The 25,143-nt window shown below is 34.9% G+C and overlaps 1 pseudogene; it reads left to right on the top strand.

The window, feature by feature from the left end:
* The first annotated feature begins 3,052 nt into the window (after positions 1-3,052).
* Positions 3,053-6,751, top strand: LOC147486429 (large ribosomal subunit protein eL38z/eL38y pseudogene; annotated as a pseudogene).
* Positions 6,752-25,143: the final 18,392 nt, after the last annotated feature.

Raw genomic sequence — 25,143 nt, 5'->3', positions numbered from 1 at the left:
ATGTAGTAGTCACTAGGGAATCTCCTAGTACTGCAAGGACGTCAGCACAATCTCCTACCTTTCTCATGGATGTAGTAGTCTCTAGGGAATCTCCTAGTACTGCTAATCCCTCTACTGCAGCTCCAGCCACTTGTCCAAGCACGCAAAATGCCACAAATCTGAATTATACTGTCCCAGTTGGTTCTGAAGTAATATCTACTATCAATGGCGTAGTAGTCACTAGGGAATCTCCTAGTACTACAAGGACGTCAGCACGATCTCCTACCTCTCTCATGGAAGCAGTAGTCTCTAGGGAATCTCCTAGTAATGCTATGGCGACAGTGGGATCTCCTTCCTCCCCACCTCTATCTCGGCCAAGCCAGTCTTTTACACGTTATAACGAGGATAATGCTAGTTCGCTAGGCCCTCTACTGGCCACTCCTAATATTCCTTGACTTCTTAGAACAACCTCTGATGGCTCTTCGTTGAACTGCCTGCCTAGAAATTCTCCCTTTTCTTTGAGAAATTCAGGTAGCTAGCCCTACCTTCTCTCGAGTTTCAGTGCTGTCTTGTGGAAACTCCCGAGGAAAAGAAGTTGTGGTCTATACAACTCATGAACAAGCACAATCAGTCCTTGAATATGAGGAAGGTATCTTAACGACAGAAGAACTTTTCCAGTTTAATGTTGACAATAATGCATATGCAGCCTTAGTCATTGAAGAGGATGGTATAGATGACGACATCTCAGAGACGCATGATGAACCTTTTGACGATCATATTGTGGCTTCTCCGCAAGTCACAAGATTGCAAATGCTGTCTCAAGTTGTTATTAGAGCCCAGCTACAGCAACAACAACTGCAAAACTCAGGAAAAAGAGGTAGAGGCATGGCCAAAAGCTTGGGTAACAAAGGAAAAAGCAAAAGATGATCCCATGAAGTTATGCACTTATAATGTCAGGAGTTTAAATGATGTGAATAAAGTGAAGGCTCTAAATGCTTTTAGAGTCAAGAATAAATTAGCTTGTTTTTGCCTTTTGGAGACTAAAGTTTGGCAAGCAAATTTTTTGAGTATTAGCAATGTCTGCTGCCCTTCTTGGAAGTTTGAACATAATTACTCTAGTGCAGTTGCTGGGCGCATTTGGTTCTCATGGGACCCTTCAGTTCTTGTGGTTCAAAAGATTTTGGAGAGCGATCAATTTATACATGCTCAGGTCACCATCCTTGCTTCAACATAGATGTTTCATTTTACAGCAGTCTATGCAAGTAATAATTGATCGGAAAGGTTGATACTCTAGCAAGATCTCATCAGTCTTAACACATCCTTCTCGAGCCCTTGGTGTGTGGCTGGTGATTTTAACAATGTCCTCTATTCACATGAGAGGATTGGTACTGACTTGGTGCATCCTAGGGAAACTACTCCTTTTGCAAATTGTCTCAACACTGTAAGTCTCTATAATCATAAATCCAGTGGCGGGTTCTTTACTTGGACTAACAATGGTTCTGGTTCCATGCGGAGATGGTCTAAGATAGACATGTGTCTTATCAACTCCTTGTGGGCTACCCATTTTTCATCTTATGGAGTGGAATTTTTACCGCAAGGTATTTCTGACCATACGCCTATAGTTATCTCGATCTACAACTCTTATTCATGCAGGGCACCGTTCAGGTTCTGTAATTACTGGATTGTAAATCCTTCTTTCAGGGACACTTTTATAAAGTGCTGGTCTATCCCTAGACAAGGAAATCCATCTTTCATGCTTTGTAAGAAATTAAAGATGTTCAAGGAAGCTCTCAAAGGCTGGCTTAGATTTAGTTCCACGGATCTTCAAAATAAAGTGGTAGCTACCAGGGCCAATCTAGAAGACATCCAAATGCATATGCAGAATTGACCTTTTGATTATCATCTTTCTAACCTAGAAAGGATCTGTAGATCTGAGCTTTGCAATCTTATGCTTATGGAGGAGTATGACTTCATGCAGAGGACCAACACTGACTGGTCATCCTTTGGTGACAAAGGTAACGCTTTCTTCCACAATGTTGTAAAGGAAAAGAAGACTAGGAACAACATTTGGTCTATATTGGATACTCAAGGAAACCAGCAGGAGGGCCAGGCTAATGTTGCTTAGGCTTTCATATCCTTCTATAGAAATTTGTTGGGTACTTCTTCTTCATCCTCATGTAACCCTCGGATTCTGGAGCAGCTTAATCTTCAGGTGTTGCCCCCTGAGAGTGCAGCTAGATTGATCAAGGATATAGATATCTTGGAAATCAAGGAAGCACTCTTCTCTATGGATGATAACAAAACTCCTGGGCCTGATGGTTTTAATTCTTTCTTCTTGAAGAAAGCCTGGGATATTGTTGGTGAAGACTTCTCTCTTGCAATCCAGCATATGTTCAATCAAAAATCCATATCAAGAGGTATAAACTCCACTCTCTGCTTGATTCCAAAAAATCTTGCACCTTCAAAGGTTGATGAATTCAGGCCCATTGCTTGTTGTAACACTATTTACAAATGTGTGGCCAAGCTTCTAACAAGTAGGATGAAGGAATATATGCCACTTTTAATCTTTTCGGCTCAGTCTACTTTTGTACCGGGCAGGAACATCCAATATAATATTATACTTGTGCATGAGCTTATTCGAGGTTACACTAGGAAATATGACACCAGGAATTGTGCAACCAAGATAGACATAAAGAAGGCTTTTGATTCAGTCAATTGGGAAGCTATGGGTATGATTTTGCAGAGATTTGGTTTCCCTCCTCTCTTTATAGAATGGCTATCGATGTGCTTCACCACCCCTTCTTATTCCATTATCATCAATGGAACATATGAAGGATTCTTTGAAGGTGAACAAGGACTTTGGTAGGGTGACCCTATTTCACCGTATCTATTTGTCCTGGTGATAGAGGCGCTCTTTGGCCTTCTAAATCAAGCTCTCTATGCTAGACATATTCATCCGCATTCTAAATGCCGGAGGCTGAATATCTCTCACTTATTTTTTGCGGATGATGCTATTCTTTTTTGCAAAGGAGATATGGCTTCTATTCTTGCAATAAAGGAAATTCTTCTACAGTTTTCGCTCCTCACAGGTTTGAATATCAATTCAGCAAAATCATCTCTGTTGGTTGGTTGTATGTCTCATGAACTAGGATTAGACTTGGTTAATGCTTTGGGTATACCCCTTATATCTCTGCCTCTTATATATCTTGGTCTACCTCTTACTTTTTCAAGGCTAGGTATACGAGATTGTCTACCTATGGTAGAGAGATTGACTTCACGAATCTCAAATTGGAAGAATATATCCTTGTTAAGGGCCGGTAGACTTGAACTTATCCAGTCAGTTCTCTCATCCTTTCAAGTCTACTGGTAAAAAACCTTTGTATTACCAAAGAAAGTCTTGGACAATGTATCTAAGATTTGCAATCATTTTTTATGGTATGGTCCCAATATGACAAGGAAGATGCATCATGCCAGTCATGAAGTATTGAGGTATGCTAAAGAGCAAGGTGGACTGGGTATGATAGATGCTAGAACTTGGAACAAGGCGGCTTACTGCGGCCTGATTTTTAGATTAGCTAAGAAGGATGGATCACTGTGGTCAAACTGGACATGGAGCCAACAGATAAAGCAGTCCTTCTTTTGGACTATGAAAACACCGGCAAGCTGCTCTTGGGTATGGAGGGGGATACTGAAGCATCAGAACATTGCTCGGAAATATGTCCGATATGTTATAGCTGACGGGACTAACACCCTCTTCTGGCACAACCCATGGTGTTCAAGTCAGCCGCTTTGGGAATCAACAGTTATAAGAAACACATTCGCGCTACCAAATAATGCAAAGGTGAGTGATATTTTGAATCAAGGTAACTGGTCCTCTCTGGTGACATCTATTTCGGATAGTTCCTTGAAAAATCTCATCTTGGGTACTGAAGTGAATTGTTATCTAGACAAAGACGAGGTTATTTGGTCACCGAGTAGCTTGGGTGAATTCTCAGTAAAATCAGCGTATGCAGTTCTGCGAAAAGAGAGACCAAAGGTAAAATGGTACACAGTGGTCTGGGGAAAACTCTCTATCCCAAAATTCTCATTTACATTGTGGCAATTGCTCTCAAATTGTCTTCCCACCCATGATCGTTTGATATAGAAGAAGACCTTGCAATTCTTTGAATGCAGTCTCTGGGGTATATCTTCTGAGCACTCATCTAGTTAGACCTCTTAACTAGAAAGAATAAATAAAAATGGAAAATCCCACAATTAATGCAAAATCTCCACATTCTATGGTGTCTTTCCCACTTTTTCTAAAGTTAATTAAAGACAAATTTACCAATTATCTCTTTCACATTTCTCATTCACAACGTCTCTCTCTTTTTCACTACTTCCATATTTCACCCCCAACCATTGATATCTTAAAATCACATTTTCACAATCTCACAAACTGGTATTTAATATTTTTGTGTTTGGAAGGTGATCAATTTATACTCTTTTATGTGAAATTCATAATTTTCTTTTTTGATATGAATCTATTATTTACATATTATTCTCTTTGTGTTGGACATCACATGGCTCTTTGAAATTCTTTATTGTAGATTCTATCATATATAGGGCAATTTTAATATTTGTTAAGTTGGACAATTTCCATGTTATGAGATCACACTTGTTGAGTAGATAAGACATTGTCTGATGTGATGCATAATGTCTGATATTCATTTTGATTGTCATAGGTTTCTTCTGCTATTACATTTTAGTCAACTTGTCAATGAGCTTAGAAAAAAAGGCCTCACTTTGGATCGTCGCCTAAGGCCACATCCACCCTTGAGCCGGCCCTGGATAGAATAGGCACTATGTATCCCCGTTTTTCTTCTAATACAGGTTGAGGTCAGCCATAACCTCTAGATTATTAAAAAACAAAAGGTTAATTCAGTACAATTGCATCCAGTTTTCGATGTTTCGTTAATTAGTCTTTGAGATTAGTTCAATGTATTTGCATCAAGGTTCTAATCTCCCATTAATTACTCTTTGAGATTAGTTCAATACATCTGCATCCAGTTTTTGATTTTCCGTTAATTGTTTTTCTAGGTTAGTTCGATAGTTTATAATTTCTTGTTATTTATGCCACTAGTAGAAAAAAGGCTTTTTGTGACTGTTTTAAAATATTATTTGTGACTATTCTGTTCGAAACGGTCACAAATCGTAGAAAAGGGTTTTTGTGACTGTTTTAAGAAGTTTTTTGTGACGTGCGTTTTTGAAACGGTTACAAATGGTTTTTTTTTTTTCTAAAGAAGGTGTATATGTGTGGAGAACTATTTGTGACTGTCATATCCAGAAGTGTGACAAATGGTTTTTTCTAGGTTGTAGAGTATAATTTGTGACTGGTCTTAAAAAACAGTTACATATTCCTAGACTTTAGAGCATTCCCAATGCAAGTGAAAATAATCCCCCTCTTATCACTGCCACCTCAGCACTTATTCACCATCTTTTCACCGTTTTGGTAAAAAACAAGGTGAAGCTGTGCAATGCAAAGGTGAATAAAATATCTCGAACGGGATGTTAGATTCCGTCTAGAGGCTTTTTGATCCAGACGGAATGTAACATCCCATCCAGTATTTTGTCTAAAGTTAAAAAAAAACTGAAAAAAAATCGAAAAAACACGCGAGACAGAATGAAAGATTCCGTCCAAAAAAAAATCGAAAAAAACACACGAGACGGAATCCAACATCCCATCCGAAATTAACAAGTTAGCCACTATCTCGATGAAAGGTTTCACCTTGAAATCAACTGGGGACTAAAGTCACCAGTTTTTCTCCTCTGCATTGCACAACCATTTTCTAACAAAACTGGTGACTATAGTCACAAACCCCCCTTATTCACCTGCATTGCAAATGCTCTTATGTGACAGTCCTGAATACCTAGGTATTTTTCGCTCCCCAACTGCAAGAGCCCAAGTTACCAAAAAAAAACTGTAAGAGCCCACTAAGTAAAAGTAGTTAGAAACCTAGGGCTCGGTTTCCCCATCCTTCCAACACCTCCAGAAACACTTCCAAGTACGTGCCTCTACCAAAAAAGAAAAAAAATGCTAGATCTCCCACGACTCTCTCTCTCACTCTCATGATAGATTTTGCGCTGGTTCTACATATGGATGGTTGGTAACAGTTTCTCAGAATTATGATGTTTGTCTTTTTAACCCATTCTTGTTTGTGGATAATGAGATCCATCTTCCTTCTTTGAAAACACTTGAAGCTGAGGAAGATGAGATTTTCGGCGTCCATTACCTGGAAAGGGTTACTTTGTCAGCAAACCCATCATCAAATTGCGATTTTGTTGCTATGGCAGTCTATGGTCAATTTAGTAGGTTAGCATTCTACAAGCCTAGAGATAATGAATGGACCGGATTAGATCAATGAGAGAAATGCCGAAGCAAATTCACGAGATTAAGGATTTCCTTCTCACTGCAAGAAGGAAGGATGCTCGTTCTGTTAAGATAAAGAAGAGCAAGGATGTCTTCAAGTTTAAGGTTCGTTGCTCCAAGTACCTGTACACACTTTGTGTGTTTGATTCTCGAAAGGCTGATAAGTCGAAGCGCCTCTCCCCCACCGTGGTTTGAGTGTGCAAGACCTCTGAAGGAGTGGAAGGAGATGGATGCCGTGACGGGATTGTTATGTTGCGCTTGTGTTCACTTTGCTGAATTGTTAATGAGTTATGACTTAAGTTTTGATTTTGAATTCTAGACAGCAGAGATCGGAATGGAAAACACCGTTGGGCTAATTTCTTTAAATTCTCAGATATATGGATATTATGTTGACTGGTTAAAAAAAAGTTAGTTAAATTATCAAAGAGGGCTAAATCCTATAGACCAATCATGATTTACTCTTGATCGAGTTGCAGTGTGAGTTTAGAATTATTGTGCTATGAATAGATTTTGGTGTTTGTGCTTTTACTGGATTGTGGTTTATGTTCTTTTTTATTTGATTTGAAGGTATTGCAAATGCGAGATGCCTGATGATCTCATGATTCAGTATGAAGCTTGCAAGGATTGGTAGTTTTTTTGCACTCTTCTCTATTTCTGTTAGCGCTGGTTTATATTTGCCTTTTTTTTTTTTTTACTCTCTAGTGGACTTATGACATGGCTAATGAACATATTTGGTGATAATCCTGACATATGAGCATTAGAAAGTAGTGCATATTGTAATTGTCTCAACTTTTAAGACATGCATTTAATCAAACTATTACATGCTGGCTATCTTAGCTTCATTTGCACAACATCTAAGGAATCCTCAGCTTCAGGCATTCCTCCAATATTACTTACAGAGTTAAACATGTGATGTTAGTTTTTGCAAAAAAAAAAAAAACAATTCCTGATAAGGAAAATAATATCATCCATTCAATAATTCACCACCTTTCCCCAATTCTTTATTAAGTGAACCTTTTGGTCGACCTCTTTTCCTTGTTGAAACACTCTCTGTTTGACTAGCCACCCCATCCTATAGATCAATTTGCAAAGCAAGTAAAGCATAAGACAGGTAATTAATTAACTAATATAATTGGTGATCACATATCAAAGAAACGCTGAACACGGTAAAAAATAGAATTACAATGCTATGCAAAGGTTTTGGAACCTGTCTTGTGGGTTGGGTAACATCCTGTTTTTTCTGACAGTGCACCAAAGGCTTAGGAAAGCCAATACCCGCAGGATGTTCAGCTTTGACGACATTTGACTGAAGGTGAGAACTAGAATTTTTGTTATGTGAACCTTTCGGTCGATCTCTTTTCCTCATTGAGGCATTCTCTGTTTGACTTGCCACCCCTTCCTCCTGTAGGTAAGTTTGCAAAGCAAGTATAGAAAATTAATTATTGAATATATACTTTTATGGTCACATATCAAAGAAATACATAATAAGAAAATGATAGAATTACAATGCCACACGGAGGTTCTTGAATCTGTCCTGTGAGTCGAACAACATCTTGCTTTTTCTGACAATGCACCTGAGGCTCAGGCAAGGAAATTCCCTCAGAATGTTCGGCTTCAACGACATCTGAATGAAGGTAAGAGCTAGATTCAGTTGACATATTCCTTCTTACATTAATCAACACTAAAATACATTTTGCCTTGTAAAACAAATATACAAAGGGTACATAGTTGTCTTGGTTGTACCTTTCAGATGGGGAACATTAGAAAAACCAAAATATATATATGTTCAAAAACACAATATCTAGTAATACTAGAAATTTTTTTGACCGTTACCATACTCCTCAACTTTGGAGTTGATTCAGGAACTCGCACTCACGACTAAGAGCTTATTCTTGTATATGACTTGAACATGGATGTGACTTCTAGAAACATCTTCTGATCGGGTATCTATGCAGTTAAATTAGTGTCTCTAGGAAGCGACTAATATTTTAGTAGAGGAGAGTCGAGGATTAAAGCGGATGCCACAACATAAAATAAAAATGTTTCTATAGTATATGGGGAGGGATAGAGCCTCTCCTATAACTTGAATGAGGGGCTGATTTTCGGTTGAGATGATCTCCTTGCCATGAAGATCATTCAACAATAATCAGCCCATTTGAATATTTCTAACCTTTTCAAAAGAGTCGGAGAACTGCAGACCGAAATTTAACCATTGAAGAAGCTTATTTGTGGAGTGGAGTCACTCTATAGGACTGTAAATAAAGGAGTGGCTCTATCCTCCCTCCCCAAAATATATTTGTGTTTGCCACAACACGTAAGTAGCAATCAAAAGTTAATCAAACACTATTTTTTAGAAATGTTAACAAAAGTTACAACATCTCTTGATTGACTTCAGATTTGGGTAAAGACTGTAGATAATTCACAAACTCCGCACTCCTCACGAAAGTGCTCAATCTTGTATCTAATTTAAACTGGAATGTGACTTCTAGAAACACCTTTTGTAGATGGTAGTTGTGATGGTACACTGTGGGCTATTGTTGCACACCGTGTTTGGTCCTTGGCGAGGTTTCATCTTTGTTCTATGGTTAATTAAGGACCCCCCCTTGTCCAACTTTTACAAATGTTGTTATCTTACTTTGTACAACCCTATTTTCTTATTCACTAAATATTAGAAGCAATTGTTATATGGATTTTATTTGTTTTGCAGTTCTCTTTACTTGAATAATCATTAAAGTCAGGTAAATGATTTTTTTGTCATTCACTTTATCTTTAGTATTTTTAAGATTTGGTGGGATCAACAATGGTCGCTAGGTATTCAATGAAGATGACCTAGTATTGTAGTGTGGTAGCTACGCAAGCCTTGTTTTGATCTTTTAGTTCATTAGTTTTTAGTTTTTTTATTTCTTATAGTTTTAACTTTTGTAGATCAAGAAACTTTTTGGCCAGCAAGAAGACTTCTACCTCGGATAGATGTCAAAGCTCTTAGTTTGTTCGGTGCCTCTAAGAATGTCTTTCGAACTATGATGAAGACTAATCACGAGTATTTGACGTGAATGTGACTTAGTCACAATTCTTTCCTAATCCATTCATTTATATATTATTAAGTACTTATTTATTTATTACCTAAGTACGTCGTATGTTTATTTTTGCTATTGGAATATTTAATGGAGTTAGCATTTATGAATGCTATTTGAATTTTAATGGATTATATTTCAGGTGTATATTTGTAGCAGGTCCAATTCAATGTGAAATGTTTGTTTTCAAATATATACAATTTTTTTTTTGAAAAAAATTATAACATTTATCATGGTTTTGCCAGAACTGTCACAAAAGATACGTTTTTTGTGACGGTTTTTGAGCAGTTGTTACCAATTTTAATGGCTGAGAGAGGCTAGTTTAGAACAAATATTTGTGACGGTTTTGAGAAAAAAAATAAATGACGAAAAAAAAAACAGTGACAAAAGACTTTTTGTCACTATTTTTAACAGTGATATAAAACCTTTTTTCTTGTAGTGATGCTTTGAGGTTAGTGCGATGCAGTTACATTCGCCTTCCGATTTCCAGTTAACTATTCTTTGAGTGTCACATCCCGAATTTCAACAAAATCGGAAACACAATATTTGTTTCCGACTCTTCGATTTTCGAGGTGTGATGCACTCTCAACTTCCAAAAACCCATAAACAGTTTAAATACGCGGATAATTAAAAACCAATATAAATTTTTAAATAAACAAAAATCCTCTTCATTACCAAAGACTCACAAATATGATTAAATAACAAATTTCCTTTCAACAACTCTTTAATTATAATAACAACTGAAAATAAAAAAAATATTGTATCAACTGAAAATCTATTGCACCTTCAGGGAAAAACAAAACATATCATAAATGCGACGTTAACGCAAACCACAAACAACAACCAACCTTCTTCAACACTAATCCTGTCAAGACTTATCAACTATGTTCATTTAATGAATACACCTGATAAACAAACATGCAAATCGGGTCAGCATTATAAACAATGCTGGTGTGAGTAGCCCTAAAATACAAATCATACTAATACATATATATTCCCAATAAATAAGGCAGTTAGTTCCTCCACCGAGGCGCCTTAACATCCAACGAATAATATAACATCCTTAAGTAAAATAATTTAGGCAGATAGTTCTTCCACTGAGGCGCCTTAGCTTCCAATTCAATAATAATAAGGCATTTAGTTCCTCCACTGAGGCGCCTTAGCTTCCAATTCAATAATAATAAGGCATTTAGTTCCTCCACTGAGGCGTCTTAACTTCAAACTATACTAGATCAACTGTATCTAATAATAGAATAACCAAACCTAAAACTTACTCTATACTTACACTGGTGTAAGCCAAATCACAGAGTGGGTCACACCTGCATAAATAATCAATTCAACCCACCCTTTTGCAAAACCATTGTGAATGCAACTTAAATCACAATAAATCATTTATTATTGATTTAACGTACGCTTCGATATATCATTACAATTATTGTTTAGAGTTTCTTCAAGTGTCTCTATGTCTTATCTAGTTTCCCTGGCTGCCACAATCGCTACCCAACGCCGAACAAGTACATCCACATGCCTCCCTTCACATAATGAATCACTCCGTACGTAGTTACTCTAAGCGGGATATCGCATACCAGGTAACCCCTACACGAACGCTATTATGTGAGTACTGCCACTATTTGGCATAAAATATCGCGCGTCTCATTCTAATTTTGCGAACGGAATAATCAAGCCACTATTCGACTACGCCATAAGGGCCATTCAGAATCACTGAAACGCCAAAAGGGCCAATCAAATTACTTATGCCAGAAGGGCCATTCAGATTCACTGAAATGCCAGAAGGGCCGATCATATCACATACGCACATCACAAGGGCCAAATCACATGAGTTGTGGTAGCTAGATTCTAGGATTTTTGTTACGTAATTTATTCAGGTGTCATGCATTTATATCTCATAATCATTTCACTATATCACGTGCATGTCAAATATATTATTGCACTAAGCCACAATCCCGTGAGAAATATACACAAATATTATACTACCTCATAGTAGCATCTCACAGAAATAATAATGGAGCGTTTACCTTTATTTCTCCCAAAAATATTGCATTTACTAGATATCCTAACATATGATATCATTTAACATAACAACAATTTCAACATACCACATAACGTCACAATAGCTCTAAATGTACCGCATAACATTTTTATAGCGTTTTAGGAATATTATGTCTCCTAACATTTCAATCTCGTCACGTGTCACAAATACACAACATCAACATCAAATCTTTCTTATTAGATAATGACTAACCAATTATACAGGCTTCCGCACCATTTTAGCATTTGATTTGTCCATACAATTTACAACATAAAATGTAGCACAATTAAACAGTCAAAAGTCCACAATCAAAGTCCAAAACCAAAGCCCAATAGTCTAACATTTAAAGACCCAATTGGATCTATTTTAATTTATATGGACCGGCCCCAAAACAAACTTGAAACTGGTCTAAAGAAAGCTAATAGGTTTCGGCCCAAGCCAACTAAAAAATGAAACTTAAACTGGCCCAAAACTTTAATTGGTTCGGCCCAAAGAAATAAAAGAAAATTGGCCCAAAGACTAAACTGAAAATGGCCCAAACAACTAACTAACTTAATCCGGCCCAAACCAAACAGATCTAAAGCCCAACCAAAACAAAACCCATTGGCTTCGGCCCAAGCCCAAGCCCAACCACACCAACAGGTCGTCTTCCCCTCTTCTTCTTCCTCAACAGAAGCCTCTCCTCCACCACCAGCCATAACGAATTCTCCTCCTCCTCCACTTTCCTCACATCGGTTTGACTCCTATTGAAAAACCCAACATTTTTAATTAACCCACCACACCCTTTCAACAATTGTCGAGATCTCTCCCCAATCTAGATCTCGACCGCCATTAACAACTGTCAAAGCTTCAAACAACACCAAATCTCCAGCACTCCATCACCCCACTACCACCAAACATAAATCAACCAACACCTAATACAAAATAACAGTTCAAAAGAAAAATCCACACCACCATAATATCACAGTATCATAGTTCAAAAGTATAAAAAAGAGGACGGTGTTTGGGGCTCACGCCTCCATGAACAGTCACTTAAGAGTTTTCAACAATCCAACAATCTAACCGGTTTTAACAATAACAAGCAGAATAATCACAGACGATTCTTTTTGTGGGTCTTTAGCTGCCATGAACAACGTATAAGCTTCCACCAATCAAATTTCCAGTTCCCAGTTCACCAAAACAATAGGCTACTATTTAAAACAATTCGACGGGATGAAAAAATATCGACAGTAAGCATAACCAAATATATACTGAGCGGAAACAAAACACCCGGTGAAATAGATTTAAAAATATAACTACTCACCTCTCGTATCGCCGAAACAGAGTACAAAGAAAATGACACGAGTTAATTTGATTCCAAGCCAGCTAGAAGACGCATGATCCGTGTCTCCGTTCTTCTTTGTGTTTTTGCTGTTTAGTTCTTATTTTAAGAAAAAACCCTCTTATCTTTTCTTTTCGGAGACCTTTCTAAAAATTTACTTACCATATATTTCTATTACTAACATAGAATATTATTTCCTATTAAAAATATTCTATTTATTACATCCCTTATATTAACATCTCTTTTGAAAACTTTCTAACTATTAAAAATCTCTACACAAAATTCAAAATACTTGTTTTCCCTCTTTTCTTTTTCTATCAAAAAAGTCAAGCCCACATTTAATAGCCCATTGACCAAGAAATAAATATCAAAATTTGAAATACTAAATATTGTTACGAAATAATGGAAAAATAATATGGGGTCTTACATTGAGGTTATTTCAATGCATTTGCGTCCAATTTCTGATTTCCCGTTAGTTAATCTCTAATTTTAGTTTAATGCAGTTGCATCCGATTTCTGATTTTTCGTTAATTATTCTTTGAGGTTAGTTCAATGCAGTTGCATCCAATTTATGATTTTATGTTAATTGTTCTTTGATGTTAGTTCAATGCATTTGCATCAAGTTTCCGATTTTCCGTTAATTATTTTTTGAGGTTAGTTCAATACAGTTACAGCAAATTTATAATTTCCTTTTAATTATTCATTTAGGTTAGTTTAGTGCAGTTTCATCTATTTTTCAATGTTTCGTTAATTAGTCTTTGAGATTAGTTCATTGCATTTGCATTCAGTTTCTGATTTTTCGTTAATAACTCTTTAAGGTTAGTTCAATACATCTGCATCTAGTTTCTGATTATTTATGCTTTGAGGTTAGTTCAATGCAATTACATCCGGTTTCTGATTTTCCGTTAACTATTCATTGAGGTTATTTCAATGCATATTCGCATTTAGTTTCCAATTTCCCACCAATTATTCTATGAGGTTAGTTCAATGCAGTTGCATTCAGTTTTTGATTTTCTGTTAATTATTTTTTGAGTTTAGTTCAATGCATTTGTATCCAGTTTCTGGTTTCCCATTAATTATTATTTGAGGTTTGTTTGATGTATTTGCACACCATTTACGATTTTCCGTTAAATATTTTTCAAGGATTTGCATCCAATTTCCAATTTTCCATTAGTTATTCTTTGACATTAGTTTAATGCAATTGCATCCACTTTCTGATTTCTAATTAATTACTTTTTGAGTTTAGTTTATTGCATTTTCATAAAGTTTTTGATTTCCCGTTAATTACTCTTTGAGCTAAGTTATGTATTTGAATCCAGTTTTCAATTTATTTTTAATTATCCAATGTGGTGCGTAATACCAACTTATACTGATCCATCTACAGTGTCCTTGCAAACATGGTATAAAAAATAAATTATGTTTGATTTACTATGTAGGATAATAAAAGATTATCCAGTTCCCGATTTCCCGTTAATTATTCTTTAAATTATGCATGACTCACGATGTGGAATCTGCAAAGATTATCTACGAACGGGTGTTGTTATATTAATTATTCTAAAACATATTTGCAAATATACATAACTATTATATATTAATATTATAGTGATCACTCATCCAAATTTATTATAACGTGAAAACCTCACTCTCCATTAAAAAAAACCCTCACCTTTGATAAAACCCTTCAACTTTATTTTGTTGTTTAAGAATAGAAATTTGATTGAAATTTTGTGAGCTTACCTAATAAGGCGAAGTTCATATATATTAAAGCTACTTGAATAGTAAGGAATTACCAATCATATAGAAAGAGATAAGATAAACACTACTTTAAATGCAAAACTATACTTATCGAGACATTCTCACAACATATAATCCAACAATGTTTTGAGGTTACTTCAATGCATTTGCATATAGTTTCTAATTTTCCGTTATTTATATTTTGAGGTTAGTTCAATGCAGTTGAATCCAATTTCCGAATCTCGTAATTTTTTTTAGGTTATTTCAATGCGGTTGCATCTAGTTTTCGATTTATCATTAATTATTCTTTGCAGTTAGTTCAATATATTTGCATCCAATTTCTAATTTCATGTTAATTGTTCTTTGAGGTCAACTCAATACATTTGCATCCAGTTTCTAATTTTCCGTTAATTATTCTGTGAGATTAGTTTAATGCATTTGTATACAGTTTTCGATTTATCGTTTATTATTTGATAAGGTTGCATTTGCATCTAGTTTTTGATTTCCTATTAACTATTGTTTGAGGTTAGTTCAATGAATTTGCATCTAGTTTTCAATTTCTCGTTAATTATTTCTTGAGGTTAGTTAAATGCATTTGCATCTAGTTTATTTTTTAAGATTAGTTCAGTGCAGTTTCATCCGGTTTTCGATTTCCTATTAATTATTCTTTAAGATTAGTTCCATGCATTTACATCTTGTTTCCAATTTATAATTAATTTTTCTTTGTGGTTAGTTCAATGCAGTTGCATCCAGTTTTCGATTTCCCGTTAATTTAATATTTGAGGGTTAGTTCAATGCATTTGCATTCAGTTTCTGATTTCCCGACAATTATTTTTTGATATTAGTTTGATGTATTTGCATCCAAGTTTTGATTTCCCGTTAATTATTCTTTGAGGTTAGTTTAATGCAGTTGTATCCATATTCCGATTTTCTATTAATTACTTTTTAAGATTAGTTTAATATTTGCATTTGCATCTAGTTTCTGATTTCCCGTTGAATATTATTTGAGGTTAGTTCGATGCATTTGCATCCAGTTTTCGGTTCCACATTAATTGTTATTTGACGTTAGTTTCATTCAGTATTCTATATGTTTTAAAATATTTGTCATTATTGCTTTGCGGTTATTTATTTATTTTTTATTTTTTATTATATATTTTGTGATGTTATTTTTTGTATAATTTAGTTTTCCATATGTAATTTGTTTTTGTTTGGTATATAATTTATTTAAGCCCAATGTCCACTTTAACTGAATCTCGTTATTCTAATTGTGATATATATAGTGTTGAAAATTTATGAATTCATAAAATTAATTAGATTATGTCGTAATTATTGTGGCAAGAATTGTGATTTTTGGAATTCCTAACTATGAATAAATGTTTAAATCCCATTGTAGATGGCGCATCAAATCGAAATGGTTTTAGGAAAATCGTTTTTGGTGGAAACTATTGTTTTTAGCAATTTAGTTTTTTGCCTCATATTTTTTTTTCCCGTAATTAGCTATATTATTTAGGAAAAGTTGGAGACTCTGTGAAACTCTAGATGTGATTGTTTTTTTGTAATTAGTTATAGTGTTTAGAAAAAGTTAGAGACTCTGTGAAACTTTAGATAGGATTATTTTCTTATTTATATCATACTTTTTTATAAGTAGTAATAGAGTTTAGAAAAAACTGGAGTCCTTGTGAGTGTTCCAAAAAATAGATTGGTGATGGTATAACTATAATATATATCTAAGAAATTAGAATATGTCGTAATTATTGTGGCCGTAATTGTGATTTTTTGAATCCTTAACTATAAATAAATGTCTAAATCACACAGTGGATGGTGCATCAAATCGAAAGGGTTTTAGGAAAATCGTTTTCGGTGGAAATTATTATTTTTAGCAATTTAGTTTTTTGTCTCCAATTTTTTTTTTGTAATTAGCTACATTGTTTAGGAAAAGTTGGAGATTTTGTGAAACTTTAGATGAGATTATTTTTTCGAAATTAGCTATAGTGTTTGGGAAAAGCTTGGAGAGTCTGTGAAACTTTATATAGGATTGTTTCCTTATTTATATCATACTTTTTTTATATTTTGTAATAGAGTTTAGGAAAAACTAGAATCTCAATAAAGGTATAACTATAATATATATCTAAGGATAAAGATAAATATTTGTTTCCTATTTTATCTCATACTTTTTCTTAATTAGCCATGACACGTGGACACTCTAGAAACACTTCCTCAATTGAAGAGGGTAGAGCTATAATATATATATAAAGACTAGTTTTCGAACTCGTCCTACGAATGGGTGCCATTATATTAAATTAATCTAAAAAATATTAGTAACTATGCATACCTATGAGATATGAAAATTATATTAATCACTCATTCAAATTTCTTGCACTACTCTCTATAAAAAGGAAGCACCAGACCTTGATAAAACCCATTAGTTAATCTCTGATTTTAGTTTAATGCAGTTGCATCCAGTTTATGATTTTCCGTTAATTATTCTTTGAGGTTAGTTTAATGCAGTTGGATCCAATTTCCAATTTTATGTTAATTGTTCTTTGTTGTGAATTCAATGCATTTGCATTAAGTTTTCGATTTCCCATTAATTATTTTTTGAGATTAGTTCAATGCAGTTATATCAAATTTATAATTCCATGGTAATTATTCATTTATGTTAGTTCAGTGAAGTTTCATTCATTTTTCAATGTTTCGTTAATTAGTCATTGAGATTAGTTCATTGTATTTGCATCCAGTTTTCGATTTCCTGTTAATTATTTTTCTAGGTTAGTTCGATAGTTTACAATTTCTATACAGTTTGCATTCATGTAAGAGTATGTTTTAAACTCACTTTCATTTTGGATTCCTAATTACTTGTAATTACTCATGTGAGAAGGTTGATTGGGAACTCCTTGCTATTCAAGTGGCTGTACTTGAAGAAATGATTACTCTTGTAAGTCTAGTTTACTTCTAAAGTACATTATCTGCAATTTTAGAACCCCTTTCTAAATTTGCATCTAGTTTCTGAATATTTATGCTTTGAGGTTAGTTTGGTTCAATTACATCTATTTTTTGATTTCCCGTTAACTATTCTTTGAGGTTATTTTAATGCATTTGCATTTAATTGCTGATTTCCCACCAATTATTCTATGAGTTTAGTTTGATGCAATTGCATTCGGTTTCCCATGGATAGCGATAAGAGAAAGCGAGTGATCTCATCCTAGTTATGCAGTTAAATCGCTACTTTGTCGATACTCGTTTGAAGAGCGAGTAGCGATTAGGTTTATGCTAACTAAGAGTGTAAAAATATTTTTCGTTATAGACGTCATCCTACTTATCTAAATTAGAAACAAAAAACTATATAAAATAGAATTGTTTTTAGTATGGTAAAGGCCGGACCAATTCAAGTTTAGTACGGTATTTGCAGACTTCATTGGGGCAATATGTTTATGCATATGAATCTAAGAATCTTGCTTTCCATCACAATCATCTATCATTACTATGAGACTTATTAATGACAATAGAATTTTTTCCTAACCATAAGACTTCATTGAACGCCACAGAAAACTTTATTGAACACCCAAAGCTTCATCCACATCCAGCAGCTTCACTTAATTAAACTTTTAGTATGTGGAGCTATGAGATATGAATATTATATTGGCTTTTACTAAATTTTTTATGTGGACTATTCTTTGTCTTCTCCAGTTCGGTTATGTAACTGTTATCCACATGTTCTATGTACAACTATAAGATATGAATATTATATTGGCTTTCACTAAATTTTTGATGTGGTTGGTTCTTTGTCTTTTCCAGTTTTGCTGTTTAATTGTTATCCACATGTTTCGCTTTATCATATAATTTCCCCGTTTGTGAAACATAAATAGTGTTTTGCAATGCCAAACGAAAATCTCATTCTTATATCGGGGAATACTTTGCATGAGCATGGTTTAAAGTCTAACGAATGGTTGTTAGTTTGACTTATTAGGATTACCAACTATCTTAACTTTGCTGATCTTGCTTTATATTAAATTATTATGAAAAATATTAGTAATTATGTAGAGCTAATATATGAGATATGAATATTATCTTAATCACTCATCTATATTTTATCCAACTTGAAATCCCTACTGTCCATAAAAAGAAAAAACCCTCATTTGATAAATCTCTTGGACTTATTTTTGTTGTTTAATAATAGAATTTTGATTGAAGTTATGTGAAAATATTCAATGAAGCGAATATGATATTGCCACTATTTTCAATGCAAAACTATCCCTACTATGCTGGGGTAATTGAGTTTGTTAACACTGAAGGGGCGGTATTTAGGTTCATTTAAATTCTCCAATACTATCTCAATGGCTTTAACAATATCATCGTCAAAAGGTAGGATGTGGTTTGCATGAGTGGGTGGGACTGGATTAGATAGTATATCTACCGACTCCATGTTGCATTGTTCACTAAGTATAACTGAGTTCTTTGTCTCGGCCTTGTTCATGTACTCAAGCTCTGGCTCCCAAATGTGAAGCTGAGCCTTTTGCACTGCATGCCCGTTATTGTTTTCACCATCAACCAAGTGCACTACTGTTTCTATTTTTGAAGCAGTTGACATACTTTTAACCGAGTAAACTATTTCCTAAAATTGTGAGTCATACCCCTATTGTGTTTTTGGTTGTCCATACCTAGAATTTCTTAGGATTGGAGAGTTTTACATGGGTGATATGATGTGTTTAATTATTTTGGGTTCTCTATCTTGGTCTCCAAGCTGATAGCTTCTAGAGGCAGGGAAAGCAACTCCGGCGTAAAATGTGGCTGGAGAACCTTCGAATGAAACTAATGGTGGGACGGGTTATCCTTATCGTCATTGTTATACTGTGGTTGATGGTCTGCAAGGTGTTCAAATGATGACATGTCCCTGTGTTCATGGAAAATAGTGCTAAATGGAGAGATGGAATGTGATAGCCTAGTCCTATGTTTTTCCATGTTTAACTATATATATATCACTTGCACTGAGCATAAAGTGAATTGTAATAGCTGAAGTTATTTCATTAAAATATGACAGTTGTGTAGATATGTACTGGCTACCTCCGGTTGTCCGAAATTATATGAATGGTTGCTTCTATATATGATTTATAATTTTGGTTGATATCATCTTCTGCAAGTTTATTTCGTGATGGTATGGTTGTCCTTCACTCGATGCTTCCCCTATAAATTCGGATGTTTTTTCTTCGTATTTGAAGTTGTAACTTCATAGTGTACACCAATTAGTGACGATCTGTTTTCTTTCAATTGTTAATATTTTCACCTTAAACCAATATTTGTGGTTGATGTCGAATTCTGGCTTCAACTTTCAAATTTGTTGATCTGTTAGTTTGGGTTAGTTTTTAGGTTTCTAATTAGTGTACACATTAATGTCTTCTGTTTAATAGGCTAGTATTCCCTTATCAATATCCAATCAAGCATTGTAGAACAATTGAATTGACAGTATATAAGCTAGGAGAAAGAGATGCTGAAGTAACCTTAAGTTGAAATAGCTCTCATGTAGTATTGCTTCAATCTAGTTATGAGAGAATGATACTGGGCTACACTATGAATAAATTATGATCAAGCCTTTAGTAATGGTTTCTTGCTGTATAGCAACTACTGATCAAATTTACATTAAGATCCCAATAATTCGAGCCACACACATCAAGTGCCTAGTTGGTAAGCCTTGGTCTGGTGTCGCTGTACCAAAAGTCAGAAATCTATACAGATGTCATCATTTATTTGGAGAAACCAAGTTGGCATCACCAAATGATCACTTTATTTTCAAGGGAACTGAGAACAAATCTATTGGCATGTAACACCTGGACTGGGTATGCAGTTACATTTGCAACAAACCAAAATGTTGGAAGTCTATAAATTTAGCATTATGATCATCTGTATGCAATGCACAAAATACACATCCTGAATAAGCCTTGTATGCTTTTCCAAGGAAATAAATTAGTCCTTATTTGACAATGTATGATAACTGAATTAAAAGATACAGTTTCTTATAACAAAGGACTTGTAATCAACTACCCATTGAACGCCACAGAAAACTTTATTGAATACCCAAAGCTCCATCCACATCCAACAACGAAGCTAAAGAGGTACAATCATGGGCCTCTTCAAAGGGAAGAAATTTGCCAAACTCAAGAACAAAGTATCTATTGGCATATAATTTAAACATGATTAGTTCACTTATTAGTACCTAACAACTTTTGATAAGCAAAAAAATCCCAAACCAACCCAAATTTGTAATGGGCTTCATGCTTTTTTTTTATCACAAAGCCCAAGATCTTAAAAGAAAATCCCAAACGTTGCGTGTGATTGGGCCTTATAGTTAGTTAATAAAAAGCCCAAATATAATACATGAATAAGTGGATTAAACAAAATTGAAGTGGAAGAAGATGGGTGTAAAACCCAGAGAGGAGTGGAAGTAGCGGTGGGGAAAAAAATAAGAAGAAAACATAGGATTTAATACTTGTAAAATTAGATCGAACCCAAAGCTAGATAGATAAGAAATTTTCACGCTAATTTCTTGCTTTTTCGTTGTTGAGAAATGAGAATTGAGGGGTGGGGTAGACTGGGAGAGAGAACAAATGGGTCTTCACAATTATGACTCCCAATTAAGCTAAGAGGTGGAGGGAAAGAGAACCCAAGAGGTTTTCACCATTAAGTTTCAAGCATACCACATTTGCCGCTAACTCAATGGTCGAAAGGGTCACTGAAGGGACCGAGTTGGTTTATCTGAGTGTATCTTTTGATCGCGACTTCGTTTCCAGATTTGAGGGGCCCCTCATATACAACGCCAGACACTTCTTCACCGATAATTCTTTTTCGGTGGAATCCTCCTGCAGTTTCTTTTATCTCAGTAAGTGAGACTCTTGATGGTAAAGTTCTGAAAATTTATCGAGTTCTATTGCGTCCTTCAGTGCTCCTATGCCACCTGATATTCACTTATCTTTCATTAGATGATAGATAGAATTTGACAAATAAAATTTTCAAATATTATAAATAGAATTCTAATAGATACTACCTGAACCAAAATCCTACGACAACAATGGAGACCAAGAGAAATGATGCAGCTCCTCCCCCCAAACCAAGACCAAAGTCTCCTGCCTTACTTGTTTTTCTTTTTTGTTGGACATTAAAATTTGTATGTATGAGATCAATATTTGCTAAGCAAGTCAAGCATTCATCGTCTTCATCAATATAATATTTAGGTCTTATTTTTTTTACTGTTTTGATTATGTCTTGTTGCTTGAGCAGTTTTTTTTTTCAAGCTTTGGTTGTGTTTGTCAGTTTATTATTATTATTATTTTATTATAAAATAGAAACCTGGACTAATGGTTAATGAGAGTCAAACATAATTGACTGACATCAAGCGTCAAAGTGGGGGGGGGGGAGCATGTCTAGTTATCTTCTAGGCAATGTTTTCTTTCATTGGTCCCTTGTTTTATATTTTAGATACCTATTTTGATTAACTTCTTGAAGATGGTTAAAGTAGTTCTTCAAGTGATCCTTGGGTGGTGTTCTAATATGTGTGCATGCATGATCTTTTGATTAGCTGAAGGTTATTTATTTTTGTTTGTTATTTAATTGACTTGTCATACCCTGGGGTAGGTGTGATAGTTGGATTTGCTTACAAATGTATTAGATAAGGGCGTATATCGATGACATGGCTTTAGACAATTGGAATGGATTATTGATCCATTCCCACTTCCAACAGGGAAATTGGTTAAGTGTTTTGGCAATTGAACAGATGTGCGAGGACTTCACATTCTTAGTGATACATATATACACATCCGCTGGTGGTTATATTTAGGTTCATACAGTCCTAAAATGTTTGGGTTACAGATTGGGTTGGTCATAGGCTTTCTTTCCCCTTGCAATTTCTCTGTGCGTGTTTGTGTTGTTGTATAAACCCTTAAAACCACGTTTTTAGGTTATTCCCCTTATATCACCTACTTGTTGTTTCTTCCTCTTTCTCCTAATTTCTGTTTTGGCTGAATTAAATATTTTATGTTTGATTTGACAGGTTTAGTAGTAAACCTGCATGAGTAATATGTCATAGTATGGATGATTGGGAAGACAAATGTGTGGCTGTTGCAAACACAAAAATGGATAGGAAAGTCCAAGGCTGAAGAACATATGCTGGCTGCTGAGCTAGATGTGGATTTTGTTAAGAAATACCAAATGCTGTTTTGTTAGTTTTAGAAAGTTGTTGTTAGTTTTTTTGTTTTTGGAGGGCCCTTTTTTTTGTTTTGAATTGTAATATGTCTTGATACTTTGCAAGTTTGTGTGTTTCAGTCAGTTAAATGACGAATATTAAGTTTGATACCTTAGGACATGACGAATATTAAGTTGGGTTTGTTTAACACTACTAAAATGCTATGTCCAATAACGACAGTCCTTGTAGGTGAGGCAATGGTGTGTCTGGATATGCATAGTTGCTAAAACCCGAAGTCTTCACCGAATGTATGAGAGTGCAACCAAATTTTGGGCTTAATCAGGTAAGCTTACACATAAGGGATCACTCAGGAGATTATACCTGAAACTCTTAAGCTTAATTTGTGAAGGCTAAGGGATGTTTAGGCTCAACTTCAGAAGATCATTGTCATATCTACTAGGTATGTAGATAAGAACTACAATGTTTGCTAGCTTTCTCTGTGTTGGTGTTGCAAGGACATAGGCTGTTCTCTTGTTTGCAAATTCTATGGTTTGCTGTGTTCATGTAACATAGTACCCCACTTCTAATTGCAAGATGTCTACCCTGGTGAAAATTCTTGGTGACCAGATCATGTTAAGTTTTTTTAGTAAATGTAATAACTAAACTGGGTGTGTGTGTGTGTGGGGGATTAGCTATTTCTTGATCTTCATTTAATCAACCATATATTGCTATTTATCTTATACTTTTCCTAATGTTAATTTAATGAAATGTGCAAAGATATTGGTTCTCCCAAAATTCTTGTCGGTGAGAAATTAGCAACCCGATGGTGCGGATGTAGAAAATGCAAGACGCTTAACTTTGTTGGTCGACTCACCGAAATTTCTTTGGACCTATTCAAGATGTGGGTATAGCAGAAATTTTGAAACAATCGCTGAATCTTCATGTGACTATGTGGACGCCGAGAAACTCCAAATCGAGGAAGGAGGTCATGGCAAATATGTTGGGAAAAAGCTTGAGAGATGGGGACCCCGTGTTGTCAAGTGTATCTCGTCGGTTTTACTTGGCCGCAAGGGCGGTTGTCTTTGGAGGAAGTGGGTTACAAGGTAAGGAATTGGCGACTTAGCACTTTGGCGCATTGGGGCTGTTCTTCTTGAAAAGTTAATGAAGGTTGTAGAGGTTGTGGTCGTTGAGCAATAAAGCGGTGTCATGTAATGTGCATGGACTTTGGTATGCGAAATGATCAAGAACATGTGATGTTTGCAAATTTGTCATGTATTGTACATAAGAAGTATGTATGATTGTCGGTAGTGCGATTCTGTGTGAGCAGGTTGTTAGGGGTTGTATATGGTGTAGATATGATGCTAGACTGATCTCATGTAAAGTTACTTTATGCTGATCTCATTTTTTTTTCTTTTAAATTGGATATAGCTTGGCTACTGCTAAAGTATACGGAAAATGGTTTGCTCAAGATTTTTGAAGACGAAATAGAGAAAGGACCTGTAACAATGCACATAGAAGACATTGTGACCTTTTCTTTTGAGCTTTTGCTACTCTTCACAATTGGTTTGTATACAAAACCTTGGCTAAAAGAATGATTACATTTACTCACTTCTTTTGGAAGGTCAGCAAACAAAACAAAGCTATGATACGAATACCTACTCCAAAGGTGACAAATGACTTATATTTTTTCCGATATTGAACATAATATAACTTGAAGTAGTCGAATCGGAAAAGCGAGTGTGCTAATATTATAAATTTAAACTAAAAATGAAAGGACTCAATAGTGACAAACTTTCATAAATAAGAAGCGTTAAACCTCGGCATTAATTGTGATGATTTCCTTTTTTTTATTCTCAAATCTTTCTTCTCGTCTTTGCTGCTAATATCTTTCCAAGTGTTTTTCTCCTTTTCCTTCATCTATTTAATTATTTCCTTGAGCTCAAAGATCTTGTCTCTGTTTTCTTTGTCTTGAATCATACAATCTAGCATAAGGTTATTGAGGGTGTTAAGCTGATTTTGTTTTTCTTCAACTTCTTTTCTTTTCTTCAACAACTCTTTGAAATTGAAGTCTTCAATTTCTATTTCACGTTCATCTTTTATAAATTTTATTGCATTAAAAGCAGCGGAATCTTGTGCCTTTTCTAAAGAATATGTAGAGCTTCCAAAGAATTCTTTAACTATGACATCTTCTTTGTTAAAGAATATGTATTTTGGTACATGTAGTGTTACATTGCTGATGAATCGTCCATTCTCTATTTTTGTGTTGTACACTGGATCTTGTTGAACATCAAGAACTGCTTCTAGAATTTCTTTTAGCAACTTAGTTTTACGTAAGTTGTAATTTTCATACTCCATGACCCTGCAATAGAATTTTTTTATATAGGAAAACACAATTAAATATATGAAACT

The sequence above is a fragment of the Coptis chinensis genome, chromosome 7 (genome assembly GCF_015680905.1).
Source record: "Coptis chinensis isolate HL-2020 chromosome 7, ASM1568090v1, whole genome shotgun sequence".
Lineage (NCBI taxonomy): Eukaryota > Viridiplantae > Streptophyta > Magnoliopsida > Ranunculales > Ranunculaceae > Coptis > Coptis chinensis.
The sequence above is the reverse complement of the archived record's forward strand: the minus strand, read 5'-3'. Positions and strand labels throughout refer to the sequence as shown.